The 22,174-nt window shown below is 48.9% G+C and overlaps 1 long non-coding RNA gene across 1 annotated transcript in view; it reads right to left on the reverse strand.

The window, feature by feature from the left end:
- Positions 1–231: 231 nt before the first annotated feature.
- LOC311597103 overlaps positions 232–22,174 on the reverse strand; it is a 36,136-nt gene continuing 14,193 nt past the window's right edge. The window contains exons 4-6 of the long non-coding RNA XR_014779091.1: positions 18,102–18,157; positions 16,826–17,142; positions 232–647 (exon numbers count right to left, since the gene is read on the reverse strand). This is a non-coding gene — a long non-coding RNA (uncharacterized lncRNA). The remainder of the gene's footprint in view (positions 648–16,825; positions 17,143–18,101; positions 18,158–22,174) is intronic.

The raw sequence follows: 22,174 nt of genomic DNA on the forward strand, positions 1-22,174 counted from the left end.
TGGAAATAGATTGGTTGATCGAAAGGGAGCAGAAATTGGTTGACTGATCAATCTCTTGTGTCTCTCTTATAAGGAGCCTAATCCATCAGACCAGCCCCATCCTGATGACGTCACTTAATTTTAATTATTTCTTTGTCATCCCCATCTCCAAAATCAGTTGCAGCGGGGCTGAGGACTGTGGCCTACAAATTTGAGGACCACACGAACACCCTACCCACAGGCATCCCCACCCCTGTCTTGTGGTAGGGCCCTTACAGCTCTCCCAGCCAGTAGTATCCAAGAACAGGCTGCAATACCCCAGGAAACCCTGAGGCACAGATAGCTCATCAGAGGCCAGTGTAGTAGGAGAGAAATAGCTCCCAGCCTGCTCAAGCTTTCCCGCCTCAGGCTTCTGTCCTGATTCCTAGTCCCCTGGGGCCCAGCTGTCAGCTGTTTGTCACAGACTCTCACACTGGATAAATAGACATGGCTTGTGACACTGACGTTCAACATCCCAAACTGAAGTCAGGGGCATCGATACTTACCTCTGGCCTCAGCCCCCGTCTTGCAAAGGCCGCATTGAACCGGCTTGCCATTATCGCCCGTGTTCTCCGGCCGTGTAAAACACTTCCGGGGCAGAGGTAAATGTCCAGTCTATGCGCTGTGCTCTATGACAGAAAAAGCCTTGAGGAAAGGAACCAACACTGCTTCCACACACCTGCAATGCAAAGCTGGTGTGCCGAGGTGCCCCCTCAGGAAGCATAGGCCAGGCAGGCAAGGGCTGAAGAGGACAGGGTCCCGTGAGACGCTGAAGCCGCAGGGCTGCAGTCCATGCCAGCCCAGTACGCCCTCACCCCTTGCCTAGCCAGGCAAGTGGGGCCCAAGACCAACCCTGAGGCACCCTGGCAGTCGCCACCCTTTCTCAACAGGAGTTAGCTGGGGTTGAGGTGCCGGGTCCTAAGGCACCCACAACCTTGAGCGCAGAGGGATAGCCAAGGTCCTCGTAGGACTAATGGCTGAACAGGGCTGGTCTTCCTCTGCCGTTGGTACGCGCTGCCCCCTCCCCCAACAAGTTACTCCACCACAGAGCTGTCTCCCTGCTCCAAGAATTTACAGACCTTACGTTCTGTCGCTCAGGCTGCTCTCTGCAAACCGCACAGGCGTCTACAGATTGACTGAGTGCAGCCCCTAGAGCAGAGGCAGAGGCCTGATCTGAGAGATGAATCAATGAGCCAAGGAGAGAAACAACTGTTGCGCCAAAGTGGACCCTCGGCCACTATCAGCCACTAGTTACTCACTCGCAGGTGGCTACTGAGGCCCCGCTGCATTATGGGCACGATGCTAAATGCCGGCGTGCCACGGCAAACAGGACAGACATAGCCTCTGCATGAGAATGACCCCACAAGAGGAAAAGGGAAGACCTTGACCAAGCACAAGTTAATTATTGTTGCAATTGATTTATGGGGGGGCTGCGAAGATGGCTCAGCACGTAAAGACACTTCACCCCAGAGAACCTGAGCTCTGCCCCCAGGAAGGCGGAAGGAGAGAACTAGCACCACACCCTGACCTCCACATAAACACTGTGGCACGAGCATGCCTACGCACGTATGAGCAAAATAAACAAATAAACACATAAGTTTAAAAATAGCATTATCTCTACAGACTCAGGGCTGCGGGGGGGGGGTGCTGTTTGCCTGTGGAAAAGACATGTAAGCTTACAGGAAAACAATTTTTTTCCCCTGGGGACCTAGAAATGGCCTGTAGCAGGGAGATAACAAAAGTAGGAACAGCCTGTCCCGAGATGGGAAGTAATGTGGAACATTCCAGAAGTCTGGAAATAGTGTGGTTGGAGCTTAGAGTCCTACAGGTTAGAGGAGCCTGGGGTGAGGTTGCAGGAGAAGCAGGGCTTCCGGCCAGGATGACCCGTCAGGTAGAGAACCTGAGGAGAGTCTCCTCCACAAAGGAGGTCTCTGTTCTAGAACCTTGGCCAAGGCTGTCTCTCTTGTGAGTGAAGATGCACACTGAGACAAGCTCTTGCAAGCCCATAGAGCAGATTCAAGTCAGATTTACCCTCCGTTTCTACCATTCTGTGAGGAACTGTGACATTCTCCCTCTCAGAGTCTCCTTTCACACCCACGGAAGGCACACTGGGTATGTGTCTTCAGCCATGCTCTGCAGAGGAAGATACTGAGGCTGAGCAAAATGAGCTAACTTGGGAAGATGGCTCAGTGAGCAAAGTACACACCATACAAGTGTGAGGACCTGAGTTCAACCCTCAGGACCCACCTTAGGCAAACAAACAAACAAGCAGTGCAGAAGCGCTTGCCCGTCATCAACACCGTGGAAGCAGAGTCAAGGGGAACCTTGGAGCTTTCTGGCCAGCCAGTCTAGCTCAACAGTGAGCTCCAGAGTCCATGAGAGAGCCTGCCTCAAAAAATAAGGTCCGGAGGGGGCCAGGAGAGATGGCTTAGAGGTTAAGAGCACCATTTGCTCTCCTGAAGGTCCTGAGTTCAATTCCCAGCAACCACATGGTGGCTCACAACCACTTGTAATGAGATCTGGTGCCTTCTGTGGTGGGCAGGCACACGTGTGGGCAGAATACTGTATAAATAATAAATAAATCTTAAAGAAAAAAAATAAGGTGGAGAGCAGTAAAGGAAGACACCTGGCTAGCTTTTCCGTGGGTACCTATACATATTTGTACACACACACACACACACACACACACACACACACACACACACACACACACCTAACTTGCTCAAAACTCATCTACACAGTTTTCTGTTCAAGACTCCACTGTGGTTACATAAAAAGACAAGGAAGATGGTGAGGTAGCCTTCAAAAGAGACGTAGCGTAGACAGCTACAACTAGATTTGAGAGTAACTAAGAAGGAGAAGCTGATGACAAAAGAACATGTCATCACAGAGCCATGTGGGACGTGTCTGCTTTTCCTGAGCTGCCTGCGAGAGATGAAGGTGTAGAGAGAGCAATAAACAACAGACACAGGAAAATCGGTGGCTACAATAATTGATCTTCTTGCACTGTGCAAGATTTAAGCTGATGGCTTTGAGTCACTACAGGTGGCTCTGACTAATCTCAGAGTCTGACACTCAGTAGGTAATTGAATAAAAGGTTTACTCTTGCTCTGCTCTGTATGAATGTCCCCAAAGGTCCCCAGCCTATCACTCTACTGGGAGGTGGCAGAGTCTTCGAGTGGTGGGTCTAAGTGGATGGAAATTAGTCACTGAGTAAGCAGCTTCCAAGATATTTGTGGGATGCTGGTCTCCTCCTCTCTCTTCCTTGTTGCTTCCTGGATGGTGTGAGGTGAACAGAAAGCTCTGACACCTGCTGTCCACATGACATCCTATTTCAACACAGGCTCAATCTGACCTACCAGTTATAGAAAGAAACCTATAAGATCATGAGCCAAATAAACTTTTTACCCAGCAAGTTGACTGTATTACCGTAACAGACTGCTAGTTAACACAGATCTCTCAGTTAAAAGTGTTTGGTATCTCAGTTTCCATCACAAGTTAAGTTTAAGTGATAATAAATAAGAATATGACCACAAAGGCTAAAAGATGTAGCTCACTTGGTAGAGTGATTGCCTAGCGTGCACAAAGCCCCGGCATAGAACCGTTCCCCACAACACCACACTAAAACAGCCAGACATGGTTCAAGGCCATCTCAGCAACATATCAAGTTTGAGGCTAGCCTGAGCTACATGAGACCTTATCTCAAAAAAATATATGCATGCATATACATATATACATGTATATGAGATATGTATATGTAATCTTAGTTACTTTTATATTCATATGACAAAACACTATAACTGAGGCAACTTATAAAAGAAAGCATTTAATTTAGAGGTTCATGGTTCCAGAAGGCTAACGCCCATGATCATCATGGCAGGGAGCATAGCAACAGGCGGGCATGACACTGAAACAGTAACTGACAGCTACATCTGATCCACAAGCAGGAAACAAAGAGAGAGAGCTAATTGGGAATGGCACAAGTTTTTGAACCTCAAAGCCCAACCCCAGTGACACACCCTTCTCCAACAAGGCCACGCCTCCTAACCCTTCCCAAACAGTTTCACCAACCATGCACCAAGCATTCAAACATATGAGCTTATGGTGGTCATTTTCATTTGGACCAACACACACACACACACACACACACACACACACACACACACACACACACATCATATACATACACATAGATGTATACACATAGATGTACATATATACATACCTTATCTCAAACAATTATATGTGTATATACATATATATATATACATGTATATGGCCTAGATTATAAACCCAGCTACTGAGGATGTATCGTTTTTCATTCCTTCTATGGACCCTATGCACAGTCTTGAGCCCTGACACTAGTTAGGCCTGTGCCTTCACCCCATCAAAAATCTACAATCACTGCTAATAGCTAAAGACCAACATGGGGCCAAACGTGTAAGAAAACATAGACAGCAGAAAGTGAATTTGAAGGCAACCTCTCCTCACAGCCTGAGCAGAGGCAGAGCCAGGCATCCTGGGCTGGGGCACACTTGCTTGTACAATCTGAAATATGGAATGTGGAATGACACTCATGCAGAATCCCCCTGCCAGAGCATCTGTGTGTGGTCGCTGGGAAACTGCAGCGTTAAAAAAAAAGAACCCTCAACCCATGGCAAATTAGTCATTCAACGAATTGATCATTTGGGAAATTGGCTTTTAGCAAATTGATTTGGGGTGTCTAGGCCTCACTCCCGGAAGGCAATTCAACAGTCAATAGAGTGTGCAGAGGCCGGAAGAGAGAGGCCCTCCAGGGAAGCGGGCCTCTCCTGCTACCTCCCTGGAAAGACATCTGGACTTAGGCAGCAGGAGCAGGAGCCAGGAAGCCTGAGAAGTCTAGAGAGCCCTTGGTCCCTGCAAGGCTCCTGCCCATGCCTAGTCAGCTGTCAGAGTCCTAGGGTCTAACTTCAGGAGATGGAGTCAGGGACTGTGCTGAGGTCTCCGCTGCTGCAAACTTGCAGAAAGCTGGAGCTCAGACGTGATAGACCACGCTCCTCTTACCTGACAAGTAGAGTCCATAACTCGCTCTCCTGTGGGCTCTCTGGCCTAGCCAGCGCCCTGCCCTTAGGAGGTCCCAAAGGGGCATCACTATGTGAAGGACACAGGTTATGGGACTCACTGTGTGGGTGAGGAACCTGAGGCCCAGGGGTGCAGATTGTGAGTGAGCCCCACTAACAGGTTTCTAGGCACCCTCCCTCTGTGAGAGACATACACACAAAAGCCTTTTGTTGTTGTTGTCATTTCAGACAGGGTCCCCTATAGCCTAGAGTGGCCTTAAACTCATAACAGCCAAGGATGACCTTAAAACCTGTGGTCTTCCTCCTCCACTCACTGACTTCTGCGTTGACAGACACGTGCCACCACACACAGCTTATGAAGTGTTGACTATGGAACCCAAGGCTTTGTTCCACTGGGCAAGCACTGCACCAACTGAGCTATAGCCCCGCTGTGTGCAGAAGCTTTTTTAAAAAACTTACATAAATGAATTTGCACTAAAACAACTCTGCACTCTGTATTTTTTACTTATTAAATTATGCTTTTTCCAACAACCACCACAAAACACAATACATTAGCACACATTATCATTAGTAATTATTTTTAATATATATAGCATCATTATGGTGCTTATGGTATACATAATCCTATTAAAGGATATTTTAGTTGTTTTGGGGGGGTTTGCATCATGTAAGTAGTTCCAAAGAATTGGTCTCAAGAGTTTTGTGGATCCCTCAGTGTGCTAATGGAGCAGACGAGGTTTGCCATCCAATCCAACCAAACACAGCTAATCACTTTAAGCAACTCCAAGTTTCTATTTTTAGTTTAGCTGTTCTCCTCACTCACATCACACACACACACACACACACACACACACACACACACACACACACATACACACACACACCAGAAATCTTAAGCTTCAAGAATTGTTTGACCTCAGCCAATTTACAAATGGCAGCAAGAGATGGACCCTGAAATCATTCCTGAGCTGTTAAATTTGCCAAGTTCAATCTGTAAAACCAGTGACTGTATAGCACCTGGACCAGTGGTTCTCAACCCTCATAATACTGAGGCCCTTTAATACAGTCCCTCGTATTGCGGTGACCCTACCCCACAACCGTAAAATTATTTTCATTGCTACTTCATAACTATAATTTTGTTCCTATTATGAATTGCAATGTAAACATCTGTATTTCCTAATAGCCTTAGGTGACCCCTGTGAAAGGGTCATTTGACCCCACAGAGGTTGAGACCCACAGGCTGAGAACCACTGGCCTACAGCCTTTGCCTCACGAATCTGAACTTCTCTAGAAATGCCTGTTGGTAGATGGGGTGCATCTGTGTGGGACCCTGCACTTGAACAGTGCCCACCTTGCTCCTCCAGATTCTCTTAGTGCCCAAAGCTGTTGAAATCACTCAACAGGGCCACCATTGGAACAGCTGTGTAACCCTACGGCCTATCAGACTGGATACACTTGCCAGGCCTCCTCTTACTTCAATGTTTTACAAGTCTGAGACCCAGAATCCTCTGGGTACTCCCTCCATGAGATGTGACAGGATAAAAAAAAAATCTGTCCATTTTCACTGGCTAACCATCCTCATTTAAATCTGAAAGGGGAAGACTAGGGGACACAGTGTGTAAATATATCCCAAGGTGTTTTAAGAGGAAGATCAGGAAGTCTTAAATGAACAACGTTAGCTATATGAGGTAACCAATGGACACCACAGACACAACGTGGGAGATGCTGAGAGCCAGTCACCCAGAAGACTGCTCCTCTGGCCTGCAGCTAAGACTCTCTGTGCCCTTCCTACAAACCAGGCCTATGATAGCCTTGAGGACACAGGCAGCATGGACATGTAGTCCTCCCTCCCTTCAGAGAGCCCACAGTCAAGCAGAAAGGTAGAAAAGCAGATGATCATGAGGGGTCAAAGGGCCCAGAATCAGGAGAGACTTTTTAGCTCATCATAGTTTTAATGTGAAATGTCCCCCACCGGTAATTTGTCTAAATACTTGGTCCCCCGTTGGTGGCACCAAGTGGAGGAGGTGTGGCAGCTTTAGGAGGCAGGGCCTAGCTGGAAGAAGTAGCTTTCTGGAGAGCAGCCTTGAAGGTGCTATCCACTCTGGTTCTTTCCTGACCTCTCTGCTTTCTGACCACTGAGATATGTGGAGCCGCTGGGACTCGCTCCTGGAAACATTAGCCTAAATAAATTCTTCCCTGAAGGTGTTTCTGTCACGTATCATGTTACAGGTGACTAAGAAAGTAACCAACCTACCCAGAATTCCCCTGAAGCTACAGAGGCTGAGACAAGAACAGATTAAAAAAATACAAAAACAAAAACAAAAAAGACAAAAAAATAAATAAAACAAAAACAAAAAAAGCATGGCTGAAGCAGGGTCCAGAAGGGCATCTAAGTGTTAGAGCCTAAGGCAGCAGAGAGCCTAAGGCTTAACCCTTCCCTTCCTTGCTGGTTGGTATGTCACTGCCTGTGTGTTCATGTTCCTTGATGGGTGATGAAGCCCCCAGTACAAAGGGCCAGAGGGCTAGTTTTCCTGTGATACATAGGGCAAGGCTAGTGTCCATTCCCCAACCAGGCTCAGGGCCAGAGGAGCCCACCACAGCCATCAGAATGAGTGGGGAGACGGTTATTGAGGGAACTACACTAAAGCCCCAGGGCTTTCTGGGAAGGAATAAAAAGCTCAGAGACACCAGCAGGAAGTGGGGGTGAAGCTGACTCCTAGGCTCCTCCCTCTCTCCATGTCCACTGGTGCTGCCTTCTGACTACTTCAAAAGCAAAGCCTAGCGCAGACACCCTTCCTGGTTCTGTCTGGTGGCCGTGTTTGGAGAGGATGGGAGCCTTGGGGGCTAGCCTAGTACTCAGTTGCAGAGGACTGGGGAAGGCTAAGGCAGCTGGCACACCTGCTAGACCTCATCAACTATGTCAGACCCAGCACGAGGCTGTGGGGACAGCGGGGGGGGGGGGGGGGGAAATGCCCACCCACAGCGCCCACTTTGCCTTCTCCAAGAATGCCAGCAAGCAGTGAGCCTCACATCACAAACGGGAAAGCTGAGTCTCATTGAAATTAAGTTCATGCACTGAGATAAACCCAGGTCCTGTGTATCCATAAACAGGGCTCTCCGAGCTATCCTGTCAAAGACAGTTTGCCACAGTTGCTCTATGTCCGCTTCTGCACTTCTGAGGACTCTGACATTTGCCTAAGTCAACAACCAATGCACCCTTGCTGCCAGGTAACAGAGGACACTCACTGCCTCTGCACTCCTTGCCCCAAAACAGAAGGGGAAATCCCAGGCATCCCTGAGTCTAACCTCAGTTCAGGTAGCACCCTCCCAACACGACACTGCCTGCCAACCCACCTGAGTCTGTCCTCTTCCCCTGTGGTGAGGCAGGAGCAAGTTAAAGGCAGGCTCTTTTTCTAAAGCCTTTCTATTATCGCTCTATACTCCACAAGATGTGACCACAGGACCTGGGGAGATGCTTTGCCACTCGCTGTCAAAGGAACGCAGGAGTGAATGAATGGACCAGGAAAATCCCATCCACACAGCACTTCCTGCTTCCTTGTCTTCACACTGCCTTTGGATCCATCATCCCACAGGATCCCTGTGACACCTCTGTGATTGTTAAATTGGAAACCTTGCTTTGCAGATAGAGAGATTCCACCCTCCCGCCCCGTGGCCACTGCCTTCGCCTGGAGTGCAAAGCTGCCCAGCCCTGAAAGCAGGGGCATTTGCTTCCTTAGCATAGCAACATAGAGTGCTCCCTAGGTGCCTACTCTGAGCCTAGAGGCTTACTAGTGAGGCTGGGAGTTCGGGAAAACCTCTCGGGTGGGGGGGGGGGAAGGAGCCCCCCCACCATCCAGTGAGAATCCATGCCGCTCCAAATGACTCTCACACCTTTCCCAGGTTGGGTCATAATTTCCAGATTCACAAGAAGAACTGGAAACTCCCATCCATTGCTTCTCTCATTTTTACTCACTTGTTGCGTGGAGAGAGATGGTAGAGGTGAGGCACAAATCACCTTTAAAATCAAGTTTCAGGTCAGAGAGATGGCTCGGTGAGCAAAGGGGCCTGCCACCAAGCCTGAAAAACCTGATAGCAATCCCCAGAACCCTCATGATGGAAGAACTGACTCTCAAAAGTTGTCCTCCGACCTCTGCATGGGCCCTGTGGCTCACACGTGTGTGCATGTGCACGTGCACATCTACAATAAATAAACGTGATTTTTTTTTTCATTGACTCCTTCAGCTCCATTGAAAAGCACTATCCTCTGAGTCAAACAGCCACCAACCTCAGGAGATCAGCTGGGCCTGCTTGCTAAAGAACATCATGGCTGGCTTTGTTTAGTCTAGACAGTCCTTCGTAAGAGTGAATAGGGGGTCATGGGCCCCTCTCCTGAGTGTGCCCCAACTCTTCCCACCAGTTGTATGTGGTTCTGCCCCGTTTGCACTTACTCTTGGGGTCTGGAGTTAAGTTGGAGCTTAAGGTTGAGGAAGAGGTATTCCACACACGCAGCTTTGGGGAATGCCATCATCCATGCTGGGTGAAGACTTCAGCGCAGCTGCTTTGGGGCCACCCACGATCCTGTCAGTCAACCCCACCCATGCTCTGTAAGTGAGCCTAGTAAACTCACTGGTTCCCCCGCAAACTTCAATAGACTCAAATTTTGGTTTATCACAGGGACTTTAGAAGGACGCAGAGGACATTGCTTGGTCCTCCACAAGGAACACTTCTCACTACAGCCCCTGCAGCTGGCCACTAGATAAAGCTTTGCTGAGCACTGAGTACTTGCCTATCCCTACCCTCTCCTGTTATGACAAGCGGCTTCAAGCAGCTTCAAGCAACCAGCTATAAGAGGTAGGGACAAGAAGTCCTCCTCATGGCCTCCCTCCTCCCTGTCACCATCTCACATTCACCCTCCTGGGACATCTCCATGACTCCCCATCTTCCTGACATCCCCCTCTTTCCCTGGACCAATGCAGCAGCTCCTCTCTGTCCCCACACCTCCCCCAGGCTTGCTTTACTCCCTCCACCCAAAGCCCGTCTAGTCTCCAGCCTCATCCCCACTCTGGTGCCTTCACTCCAGCCATGCCAAGCACGTGCAGCCACAGATAGGCCACTGTCCCCATACCTGCCCACTTATGACCTGGCCCGCCTCAGAAGGTCCTCTTCTCTGGGTGTCTCAGCTTTAACTCAAAGAGGCCAGATTCCAACCTCCCAGCCCCAACCCCTGTCTCACTCCCAGGCAGGGCCAGGCTCTTTCCAGAAGCTCCCGCAGAGCCAGGGCAAGCCACTTACTTCCTGGTTTTATGCCCACCAATTCCCAGCCCCGCAGGGACCACATTCAGTTCATCTCCATATGTCTCATCCTTGGTGGCCTTGCGTCCCGCTGAGCCTATATAAATAACCAGACGCAGGGTGGGCCTGATGGTGTAACAAGACACTCCACAAGGACTGAAGGATGGTTCCAATGAGGCAATAGGAGGAAAACACCAGCACCCTGTCTCAGGGGCCCTAAGGAGGTTGCAGGCATCTGAGAGTCATTCAGTGGGGGGGGGGGGGGGGGTTAGCTCTGTGTCTGCTGCAGAACTCTAGACCACAAGGGTGAAATTCTGCGAGTGCTGGAGACATCAGAGAAGTGGTCTCCCTCTCTACTACAACCCCCAAGCATCCGGGGCCATGAGCCAAGGAAGACAGACTGAAGGCCTGAGGAGACCTCTCCAGCCATTTCCCCCAGGAGTGGCCTTACAAAGAGGTTGGAGCCTCAGGAGTTGGCCACCCTGGAGGAAGGATGACAAGGTTACTCCATACAGAAGCACCCCCCACCCCACTGCACAGCCCATCCCCATCCGTCCCCAGGTGACTGCCCACAGATCACGCCTGACATTGTGGAAGAGAGACCTCCTGCTCCTGTGAGGCGGGCCACAGCCAGGAGGTAAATGACGGTGGGCGACCAACAGAAGGCAGAAAGGGGGAGTAGGGGAAACGTGGTGCCATTGACAACCTCTCTTACTAGAAAGCCAAGTCAGATTTCACTTGACCTTGACCCTGAGTGATGTGGAGAAGCACATGCCAAAGGTAAAAGAAAATTAAACAGGTGCAGGGCCTGGACCGACTCCTGGCACAACAGCACAGCTGGCGTAAGTCCCCTGGCTTACCCTTTTCCCTGCTCCTGACCCTCAACACAAGGACCCAGAGGTGTAAGAACTAGAAAGGAGTCCAGGCTCATCTGACCTTGAGCCCCTTTTTGCAGAGAGATATTGAAGCTCTTGGGGGCAGGGGGCAAAGCTCAGCAGATCACACATAGCTGCCAAGAGTGCCTGTTCAAAGCGGAGCACAGATAAAGCTCTCAATCCCACACCATCGCCCCACCCCTGCATCGCCCCACCCCTGCATCGCCCCACCCCTGCATCGCCCCACCCCTGCATCGCCCCACCCCTGCATCGCCCCACCCCTGCATCGCCCCACCCCTGCATCGCCCCACCACTGCATCGCCCCACCCCTGCATCGCCCCACCCCTGCATCGCCCCACCCTCAGCAGCATCTGTCCATGAAAACTGTTACTGCCTCTTGCCGCCCTCTCTAAAATCCATCCTTTCCTTCCTGCCCAAACCAGGACATTGTGCAGAGGTGGAAGCAAGGCAGTAAGTGGGCAGAAATGAGATGATGAAACTCAAGGTCCTGGAAAGAAGAAGCCTTGGAAGACAGCCTCATCGCTGTGCCAGGCGCCCTGGCTTGTGGTCCACTGCGCCCCGCTCTGTTGAGGCTCCTAGCTTGTCCTCCCAGGCTTGATGTATGGCAGTGAAATACATAGTTGTCTAGGAGAGAAAGCAACTATTCATCTAAAACCCGCTCTTGAGAAGCCATGGTGACCCACACCTCCAGATCCTGGTCCTAGGTGTTCTCTGGAGCACACTGGTGGTAAGTCAGACTCATACAGTCACTTGCCCGAAACTATGGTGACAACACAACAGCAGGCCTGAGCGCTCCCTGTTTATGACTGAGTGCCACCTCCTACAGCAGCAGCACCACCTTCGCCCACACACATGCCTGATGCCACCAAAACAAGCTGTCATGACAGAAACAGGCCTCTGGTGCCCTCTACTGTTTGGCATTCCAGGGCCATAGTGTGAGGATGGCACCTAGACTGGGAGGAGAATTGGGGCATCTCACCTATTCCCCCATTGGGTTGCTCCAGTTTTATAACAGCCCCTCCATTCATTTTCCAAGAGAATCAAAAAAAAAAAAAAAATAGCATGATTCCTCTGCCTCAGGGAGATCAAAATACAGTAGAGTATATCTTGTTGACAGACAACCTAGAGGAACGGCTTACAGCAACAAAAGCCTGCTAGCGAGCCAGCATGGTAGCGCACATCTGTGATCCCACGCTCAAGAGGCTGAGGCAGGAGGATTTAAAGTTCCAGCCAATCTGGACTGCCTAGTGAGACCCCTGTCTCAGAAAAGAGCTGCTGGTTAGACAGGCTTCTCTGCGTCATGGGTCTCACTGCAGAAGCTGCTTCCAGCATCCCCAACTTAGAGCTCAAAGTCAGAACTACTCACAAGAAAAATAGCCTCCCTAGGCCAGCCCTACTCAGAACCCAGACGAAGTAAAACAGTTAGAGATGAAAGGCACATGCGTGTGTGTGTGTGTGTGTGTGTGTGTGTGTGTGTGTGTGTGTGTGTGTGTGTTCGTGCCTATGTGGAAGTGTGTGAGCATGTGCACAGATTTACATATGCAGAGAAAGAAGGGGGCCAAAATGTAAAAGGGGAGACAGTCGTGAACTGGCTCCACACGGTGTCGGCAGAGCAGGCCACTGCCTAAAGGTTTTGGGAAGACAATGTAGACACGAGTGTCCAACCAGCCTAACAGCTCATGCGGGCCAGGATGAAACTTTAAACTTACTTAAAATAGTATGAAGTGGGCTCTGTTGCAATTTTTATAACTTGGGTGCATGATTCTCAAGCACGAACTTTGTAGATGATGTCTACAGCAGATGATGTGCCTGCTGCCGTGCAAAATAAGCACAGCCACGGTCTAGCAAGGCCTGGGCCATGGGTAGGATGTCCCTGCACTTAAGTGTAGCTCGAGACAACTCTTCATCAGCCATTATGCCACAGAGAAGGCAAAGGGTAAGGTGCCCCTGCTGGAGATCACGATCTCTAGGTCAACTTCCCAGTGTCAGCCTGGAAACACACTGCATGTCTATGCTGGGGACCAGAGGATTCTCTCTTCTTTAAGAAACCTCAGACTCACTCTGAAGGCCTTCAGCCGTTGGGTGAGACCCTCCTACAAAGAAACAAGCAATGGGCTCGATTGATTTAAATGTCAATCTTGGTCATGAAATACTCCGACTGCAACATCTGGGCTGGTGTCTGACTAAAGCCACCGGTCCTCGTAGTGTGTGCAAGTCAACACATGAAACTGGCCACCACACTCCTTTTCATCGGCCTTGTGTGCCCACCAAGCACACATCTGCAACCACTTGGCCCAAGGTGTCGACTCTGTCCTAGACCACGGAAAGCTGCGTTTGTCTCACGCGTGTCTCTATTCTTTCATAGTCGGCTGTCTTTGTTAACCCCGGTCTACAGGGCCCAAAGAGTCAGCCTTAGCAGCTGTGTTGATTACTTATCTTGCTGCTATGCGTGCATACCTGACAAGAGCAACTTAAGGGGGAAAGGGTTTGTTCTGGGTCCAGCCCACCGTGTCAGGGAAGGCATGCACGGTCACACCGTGCCCGCAGTAGTCAGGGGACAGATGTCCTGCGATGCTACTGTTCAGCTCATCTCCTGTGTTTCTTTAGTCTCGGCCTCCAGGCCCTGAAGTGATGCAGCCCTACTTAAGGGGAATCTTTGCCCCGTAAAGGACCTTGTCTAGATCATCCCAGGCTTTGCCCAGAAGCTTGTCTCCTAGGTGACTGTAGATCCTGCAAGTTGACAATCAATATGAACCATCAGGACTAGGGATGTGGCTCACTGGATAAAGCATCTCACATGCCCATGTGAAAGCCGGGCAGACATGGCAGCCCCACCCTGCAATTCCAGCACTTGTAAGGCGGGGGGATCACAGAGCAAGCCAGATAGCAACAACCACAACAACAACAACAACAACAACAAAAAGCCCAGTCAGAGAGCTCTGGGTTCAATGGACAGGCCCACCAGCCACACACGTGTATGTACATGTACCACACATACACATGTACCTACACACATTGGAAACACATGTATACATGCCTGACATGTATATTACATATACTTATACATGAAAGAAAAAAATCACACTCATCGACACCTTCTGTTCATGTCTGGCTCGATCCAATGGGTACAGCAGACTGTGATCTCAGAGATGCTAAACCCAACCTTTACCCTCACTACAACGCTCACAAGCGTGGGCTCTGGATAAGGACCCCCCAGCCAAGCCCATTGGCCCTGCAGCCAGGGTGCGCAGTGCCCACTGTGTGGGCTCAGCGAGGCAGAGTGGAAGAGCTGCATGGTGCCTGCTGTGAGTGAAGCACCCCATCATTTTTGTAATGATGATTTTATTGCTTTTTTACACACAATTAAAACTCACTAATTCAGACCTATGAGAGGGGGGCAGTCAGTGACTGGAAAGTCCACATTAAAAAATAATTTTAAAATAATGTCATTTTATTACTTTAAAATATATTACTTCATCCGGGCTAATAAAGTGTTGCCTAGTGAGCCCTCGGGGGACTTACGTTAATGAACAAATAAGAACAATTTGAGAGCAGTCTATCAATTATTAGTGTGGAAAAGGTTGTCTCAGCTTGAAAATACATTCAAACTGTATTTTCCTCTGTGGATTAAGGGCTTCTCCTATAAACATTGTAAATGCAATTCTTTAAAGGTTTATTTATGTGTGTGTGTGTGTGTGTGTGTGTGTGTGTGTGTGTGTGTGTGTGTGTCTATGTGTGTGTCTGTGTGTGTGCGCGCACAAGCACACACACATGCATCACTTGCATGCAGGAATCTGAAGTGGCCAGAAGAGGACATCGGCTCCGGATTTGATGTTGCAGGCAGTTGTAAGCCACCTCATATGAGTGGGGGGACCTGAACCTGCTCATCTGCAAATCAACAGTGTTCTTAACTGTGAAGCCATCTCTCCAGCCCTCTCCGTAATCCACCTTATTCAGTCAACCACCCCTTCTCACGTGAGAACACTCCAGGCCTCTTCAGCAGCAGCCGGATCAGACTCTTGACATCGTCAGAGTGCCAATAAGGTGCCTTGCTGATTTAGGTCTACGCTTCACGTGTGTTTGGTTTTGTTTGTTTGTTTTTCTCTCTCTCTTACATGCCAGTGTGTTGCAGTGTGGTCATCTTGACCTGTAGCTCCCAGAACAGTGCCTGTTTCCCTCAGAGAATGAAGAAACTACAGCTGAGGTTCTGAATGTAGCTAGTGCCAAGCTCAAATTCCAGCTGGGGCTTTTGCAAGCTGTGTGATCTTGGACTAGCTGCTTACCTTCTCTGATGTACAGTAAAGTGGAAACCTCCCTCAAGAGGTTTCTGTAGAATCGTAAGAGACAATATATCTAAAGTGCCTGAAATCTCTGGCCTAGCCAGCAGCCCTGAAGGAGAGCAGGGGCCTTGTTAAACAAGAGCCAAGAAAGCAAGACCTGGTCCTATTGGGTGCTGGCCCAGACCTTGGGTGAATGATGGAAAGAAAGTTCGAGTCTACAGATAGACTAGGATTTCAAGACAGGAGTCCAGAAATTACTTCCTGTGGTCATTAACAATGAAAACAGCAATTTGCTTTTTTACAAGAACCGCCAGACTCCCTCTCGTCTGAGACCACTTGTATTTGAGGAAGTCTTCATGAGGGTAGGGGGGGCAGACAGAGTCCGCCTCTTCCTCCAGGCATTCCAGTTCAGGGTAGTTTGCTCATCAGAGAAACGTGAGCCTAGAAGAAGCCCAGCCCTGTGAAAAGGCCATCCCTGAGGCAAGGTTTGTGGTAAATTCTGGATTAAGGTGGGAGAGAGCCCCCCTGATGAAGGAGGCTGCCTGAGAGAGGCTAGGATGTGACTTGCTCTCTCTGTCTTTCTTTTTCCCTCATGGTCTCAACGGTGTGTTGTTCAGGTATACCTGTTTGTGGGTGTGGGTGTGGGTGTGCCAGCACATGTAGAGGCCAAAGGTCAATATCAGGTGTCCTCTTCTAGCGCATTTCTGTCTTATTTATTTGTTAGTTGTTTGAGACAAGATCTCTCACTGAACACAGGTAGCCCAGCAAGCCCCAGATAGCTTCCTGTCTCTGTTTCCCAAGTGCTAGAATTACAGGTGTGCACACCCAGATTTTTAGATGGTCTGCGGATCCGAACTCAGGTCCTCATGCTTGCCTGACAAACACTTTCCTTCCTGGGCTATCGCCGCAGCCCTTGGCATCAGCCATCTCTTACTGAGCAGTTAGCACCGGCTGGGGCTGGGCTGTACCATCTCCTGGGCATCCTTGGGACATCCAGCTTGGGGGGACCCTACGGTAGCACCCCAGTTCCAGGTTCTCAAAGGAAGGGAGCTAAGTCCCAAAAGGCAGGGGACTTGCTCAAGTTCATGAAGCTGGGGTAAGCATGGCGTGTCAGACTCTAAGAGATGCCCTTTCCCAACGCAGCCCACTCAGAGTCTGGTCAGCTGGCCTGTGCTGAAGCCCAGGATCCCTGGTTCCAGCAAAGCACAGAACGCACAGCACAGACTGCGTAAATACGAATCTCCCACAGGGCCTTGGAAGATCCATGGCGACCACTTACCTCAGCTAGATGACTTCTCTGTAAACAGTCACTTAAATGGGGCAGAAGAGTTGTGCTTAAGGGGACAGCCCTAAGGACTGGTGACATTGTCAAGTCCTCCAGGAAGCCTCTATGTCCCGCTCCAGAAAGGGTGAGGCAGGACGGAGGACCCGGCCCTTCAGCTGTTGAGTGAGTTCACTTGGAGCGCTGTATAAGTCGCTTGACGGAGCAGTACAAGGAATGGAGGTTTGTTTTGCTCACAGTTTGAGAGTCCATCATGGCGGGGGGTGGGCAGGGGTCGTGGTGGCAGGAGCTTGAGGCAGCTGGCTCCATTGTATCTACAGTCAAAGCAGAAAGAGATGAAGGCTGGTGCTCGGCTTGGTTTTTCCTTTTGAATGTAGCCCAGGACCCCATGGGCTGGCCCTGCTCACAGTAAAGGCAGGTCTCCCAGCTTAATTAACCATATATATATATATATATATATATATATATATATATATATATATATATATATATGCCAGACAAGCCCAGTGGTCATTCTGGATGCTGTCAACCTGAGACTATTAACCAGCCTAAACAGGTTTCTGCTGCTTGCAGTAAGCACCTACATAGATACCCCCTCCTCAGGAGCTGAGGATGCCATGGTGACAGCGCAACCCTGCCCAAGACCCATCTACCAGCCCCATGGTGCTTGCTTTAGCCCAACTCCCTCCCCTCTGGCAAAATGGTTTCCTATAAAAATCATGAAATAAATGAATAACGATTGTTCAGGTACCTTGGATATGTATGCCCTGTGGCATAGATCTCTGAATGTCCGTCAATGACTTGTGATTTTAGGGGTGTGTGTGTGTGTGTGTGTGTGTGTGTGTGTGTGTGTGTGTGTGCGTGCAGATAGTGTGCTGATCTGAATGAAAATGGCACCCATAGATTCGGAGACTTGTATTATTGGAAGTGTGGCCTTTTTGGAGTAGGTGTGGCCCTGTGAGAGGAAGTGTGTCACTGGGGGTTGGCTTTGAAGTTTCAGAAGCTCAAGCCAGGCCTAGTGGCCTGCTGTCTCTTCCCCGCTGCCTGCAGATGCAGATGTTGAACCCTCACCTTCCTCCCTCTCCAGCACCATGTCGGCCTGCATGCCGCCATGCTGCCCACCATTATGAGAAGGGACTGACAAGTCAGCCCCAGTTAAATGCTTTCCTTTATAAAAGTTGCCATGAACATGATCTCTTTACAGCAATGAAACCTTAACTAAGACAGACAGACAGACAGATATATAGAGAGAGGTAATCTTGCTATACCTGACCTGGAATTCACTGGCCTTGAACTCATAGTGAGCTGCCTGCCTCTACCTCCTGAGGCCTAGGATAAAAAGCAAAATTAAATTATAATTACAAACATATGAAGTAACAGTCTGTGCAAATTTAGTTTAAGCTTTTATTTGGTTGTTGGTTAGCTTGGTTTTTTGAGACAGAGTCTCATTATATAACTCCAGCTGGACTTGAACTCATAGAGATCCATCTGTCTTTGCCTCTTGAGTGTCAAGACTAAAGGTGTGTGCCACCATACCCAGCCAATCAAGTTTTAAACAAAAGTGAACTCCGGTGGTCACCCAAAATGACTTCCTGGTGCCTGGCATTGCTTGATAGTCCCTGCTATGAGTCTTTATTTTGAAACTGTGTGTGTGTGTGTGTGTGTGTGTGTGTGTGTGTGTGTGTGTCTGTGTGTGTGTCTGTGTCTGTGTGCTGGGATTGAATCTACTACTTAAATTCCCGACTACGGGTTGCATTCCCAATCCTTTTGTTTATTTTTACTTTTTTATTTGAGATTGGCCTTGAAGGCTCTCTGTAGCCAAGGCACGTCTTGAATTTTAAGTCTTACCATCCTTCTTAGTAGGTGAGATTGCAGGCATGTATCACCAGACCTGGATGAATGTGTGTGTGTTCACATCTATGTGCAAGTATGTACACACATATATATAGCCATATATATGTATATACATATATGTGTGTAAAGGCCATATATGTATATACATATATGTGTGTGTGTGTGTGTGTGTGTGTGTGTGTGTGTGTGTGTATAGGCCAGAGGTCAACATTACATGTCTTCTTCTATCATGTTCTGCCTTATTTCCTTAATTTATATCTAAGTATTGTGTGAGAGAGGTTTGTGAGGGGTGTTTGCATGTGCATGCATGAGTATGGAGGCCAAAGAAAGGAAGACAGGGAGAGAGGGAAGGAGGAGGCATGGAAACATGGCTGCAGCTTTGCGTCCTGTCTGAAGACGACATTCACTATGGACACTAGCCAGATGGCCTGCAGGAAACTGTCCTGTCCTGAGGCTCACATTGGCAGTAGCTTGAGTCCTGGGAAGTTCCTCAGCCCCACAGCATGTTCCCTCTTTTTTGGAGGGGAAGAGAGTCTTTTTTTTCCCCCAGACTTTTAAAACTACCATGTCTACTGGCAATGAAAACAGACAAATTTTAGCCAAATGTTTGCTGTACGGTTTGTTTGTATTGCTTTTAATTATGTGTATTTTGGAGTGGGGCTGGGTAGGTGCCCATGAGTGCAGGTGCCCTAAGTGGTCAGAGGCACTGGATGCCCATGGAACTGGCAGGCAGCTGTGGGCCACTTGACATGGGTGCTGGGAATGGAACTCAGGTCCTCTGCAAACAGTACATGTTTTCAACACTGAGCCATCTCTCCCAGTCCAGATTTTTTTCTTGAATATAAATCCTACCTGTGGCCTGCACTAGGGAAAGCCCTCCCTACAGCCCACCTTAGCACACAGGTCCAGGTCCCTAATGAAGCCAAGATGGTATTGTAGAGACTACTGGGTATCTTTGCTCCCTGGCACCAAGCACTGTGCTGAGTGCTTCCAACCCCTCTTGCTCCCCTGGCCAGCATGGTCCTGGGACATAAGTGATGTTGCTCCATCTTATAGACTAGAAATATTTACTTAGAGATATATCAAGATGTCACAGGCAGAAGAAACAGAAAAAGAAACACGATATAGGAGTGATGGAAATCCAGGATTCTTAACAGCCGCAGACACACTGAGCCTGACAGGTGTCAAGGGCAAGATGGCCCAGCCACCATCAGGCAGGCTCCCTCTTGTGGTACCCAGGCCACGGAGAGGGCCCCTTGTGTCCTAAAAAGTCTTCACTGCAGCACTGGCTCCTCTTTAAAGACCCTGTGTGACCAGTCTTCAGATTTTCCTGGTGCTCCAAGATGCATGGGTCCCCCAACGGAGAGGTCTGTGTGCCTTTAGCTCAGTAAGTAAAGACCTAGCCAGCTACGTGCTAGGGACTCGGGGACACCAAAGGCCTGTCTTGACAATCACCTTTTGTTTTGGTTTTCTTTTTCTTTCTTTTTTTTTTCTTTGTTGTTGTTTGTTTTTGTTTTTGTTTTGTTTTTCAAGACAGGGTTGGCTGTCCTGGGCTCACTTTGTAGATAGACCAGGCTGGCTTCGAACTCATTGTGATCCTCCTGCCTCTGCCTCCCAAGTGCTGAGATTAAAGGTGTGTGCCACCACACCCAGCGACAACCACTTTTAGTTATTTTTAGCAATAAATACCCTTAAAAGGCATCTTTATCACCCCCCCCACACACACACACACACACAAGGCTCAGGGAACATCACAGAAGATGGAGAAGAGTGTAAGAGCCAGAGAAAGGGCTGGGGTGTTGCAGAATGCTGTCTTCTGAGTATTGTATGGCTGTTACACTCTTGAACTCAATGCAGCTATGGTCACCTACACAAAATATGTATAAGGTTGGGCCTGTTGACATTCTATCATAGGTGGGGGAAGGGTTCATGAACTCCATCCCCCCACATTACTCCCTGAGAATCTATAGGCAGTTATTGGTGACTGGGAAAAGGAGAGGCATTTTCTACAGTGGTGTAGCCAAGGTAAGTTGCCCTCATCCCTGGAAAAAAACCTCTCATCCATACTCTTAGAATAGCCTAATAAAACTCATTGGAATACATGTACATGTACACATGCATACATGTATACATACACACATGCACACATGCATACCCACGCGCACACTCTCACTTGCACACACTAGCACTCACATGCGTACTCACACATGGAAGTAGATGGGAGCTAGTAGTGAATAAGTGGGTCAGTGGAGGCTGAAGGGGCCCAAGAAGGAAATGGGATGAACAGCATCAAAATAAATTACTTACATGTATAAAAGTCCCATCATGGAACCACGGTGTACTATAATCAATACATGCGGATTAAAAGGCTTAAAATTAAACAAGTGTCCTGAAAGGAGGGGCAGAAATAGTTCTAAGACTTTAATTCATCCCATTCTGCAAAGAGCAGTGCTCTACACGCACAGATGGGACCACATGCTTTTGTAGTTCCAGTCCCAGCACTGCCTCTCCTCACTGTGGGAGACTATGCAGTGTACCCAGATCTCTAAGCCTTAGCTTTGCTTCACAACAAGAGAATTCTAACACTCACCTCTACCCACTGCAGAGGGTTCTTTAAGGATAAAATGAGCCAATGTATAACAAAGGGCTTTGTGGGCTGTGTAAATGTTAGGTCGTTCTTTCAATAAACATTTATTAAGCATGTGCTCTGAGCCAAAGCCTGAGCGAGGCATGAGAGCCTCTCAGATGCACAGAACACAAAATGAGCCTCTGTGGTGAATAATTTAGCAACTTTTAGTGCGTTCACAATGCTGCCCAGCCAACGCCTCTATCAGATTCCAAAAGATTTTTCTCATCCCCAAGGACCAAGGAAAAGCCGGTCCCATTAAACCATCACTCTTAAATTTTTTATTGTGTTTATTTAATGTGGTGTGTGTGTGTGTGTGTGTGTGTGTGTGTGTGTGTGTGTGTGTGTGCCTGCCTGTGAGTACGTGCACTCACATGGGCTGTCAGAGGATAACTAGGGGATGTAGCTTCTCTTCTTCCTTTATGTTGGTCCCAGGGATCAAACTCAGATTATCAGGCATAGCAGCAAGTGTCTTTAGCCACTGAACCATCTCACCAACCTCCACTGTCCCCTTTTCAGGAATAGCATCTTGCTCTTTTGGTCCTTGGTCCTAGTAGACTCTTACCATCCCTTGGTCACCGATGACTCCTAACCAATCCCCAGATCCAACCTCAAGCTTTATGAGGCCCAACCCTGGCTACTTTGCCAGCCCAACAAATGCCAGAGCCTGTGTCTGCCATTTTTAATGACACCAGGCCAGATGAGCAGGTAAGTGGCTGTGCGTTTCAGTAAATTACCTCTCATAAAAGAGGCCCGTCATATTTATTGTGTGCCTTTCTCTTCTGGAATCGGTCCCTATTTGACAACATCGTGTCTTCCCAGCAGCCTGTGCGCTTGGCGAATGTCCTTCTTGTCAAGCTGGGGAC

This window comes from Acomys minous (assembly GCF_964271855.1).
Source record: "Acomys minous genome assembly, chromosome: 5".
NCBI lineage: Eukaryota > Metazoa > Chordata > Mammalia > Rodentia > Muridae > Acomys > Acomys minous.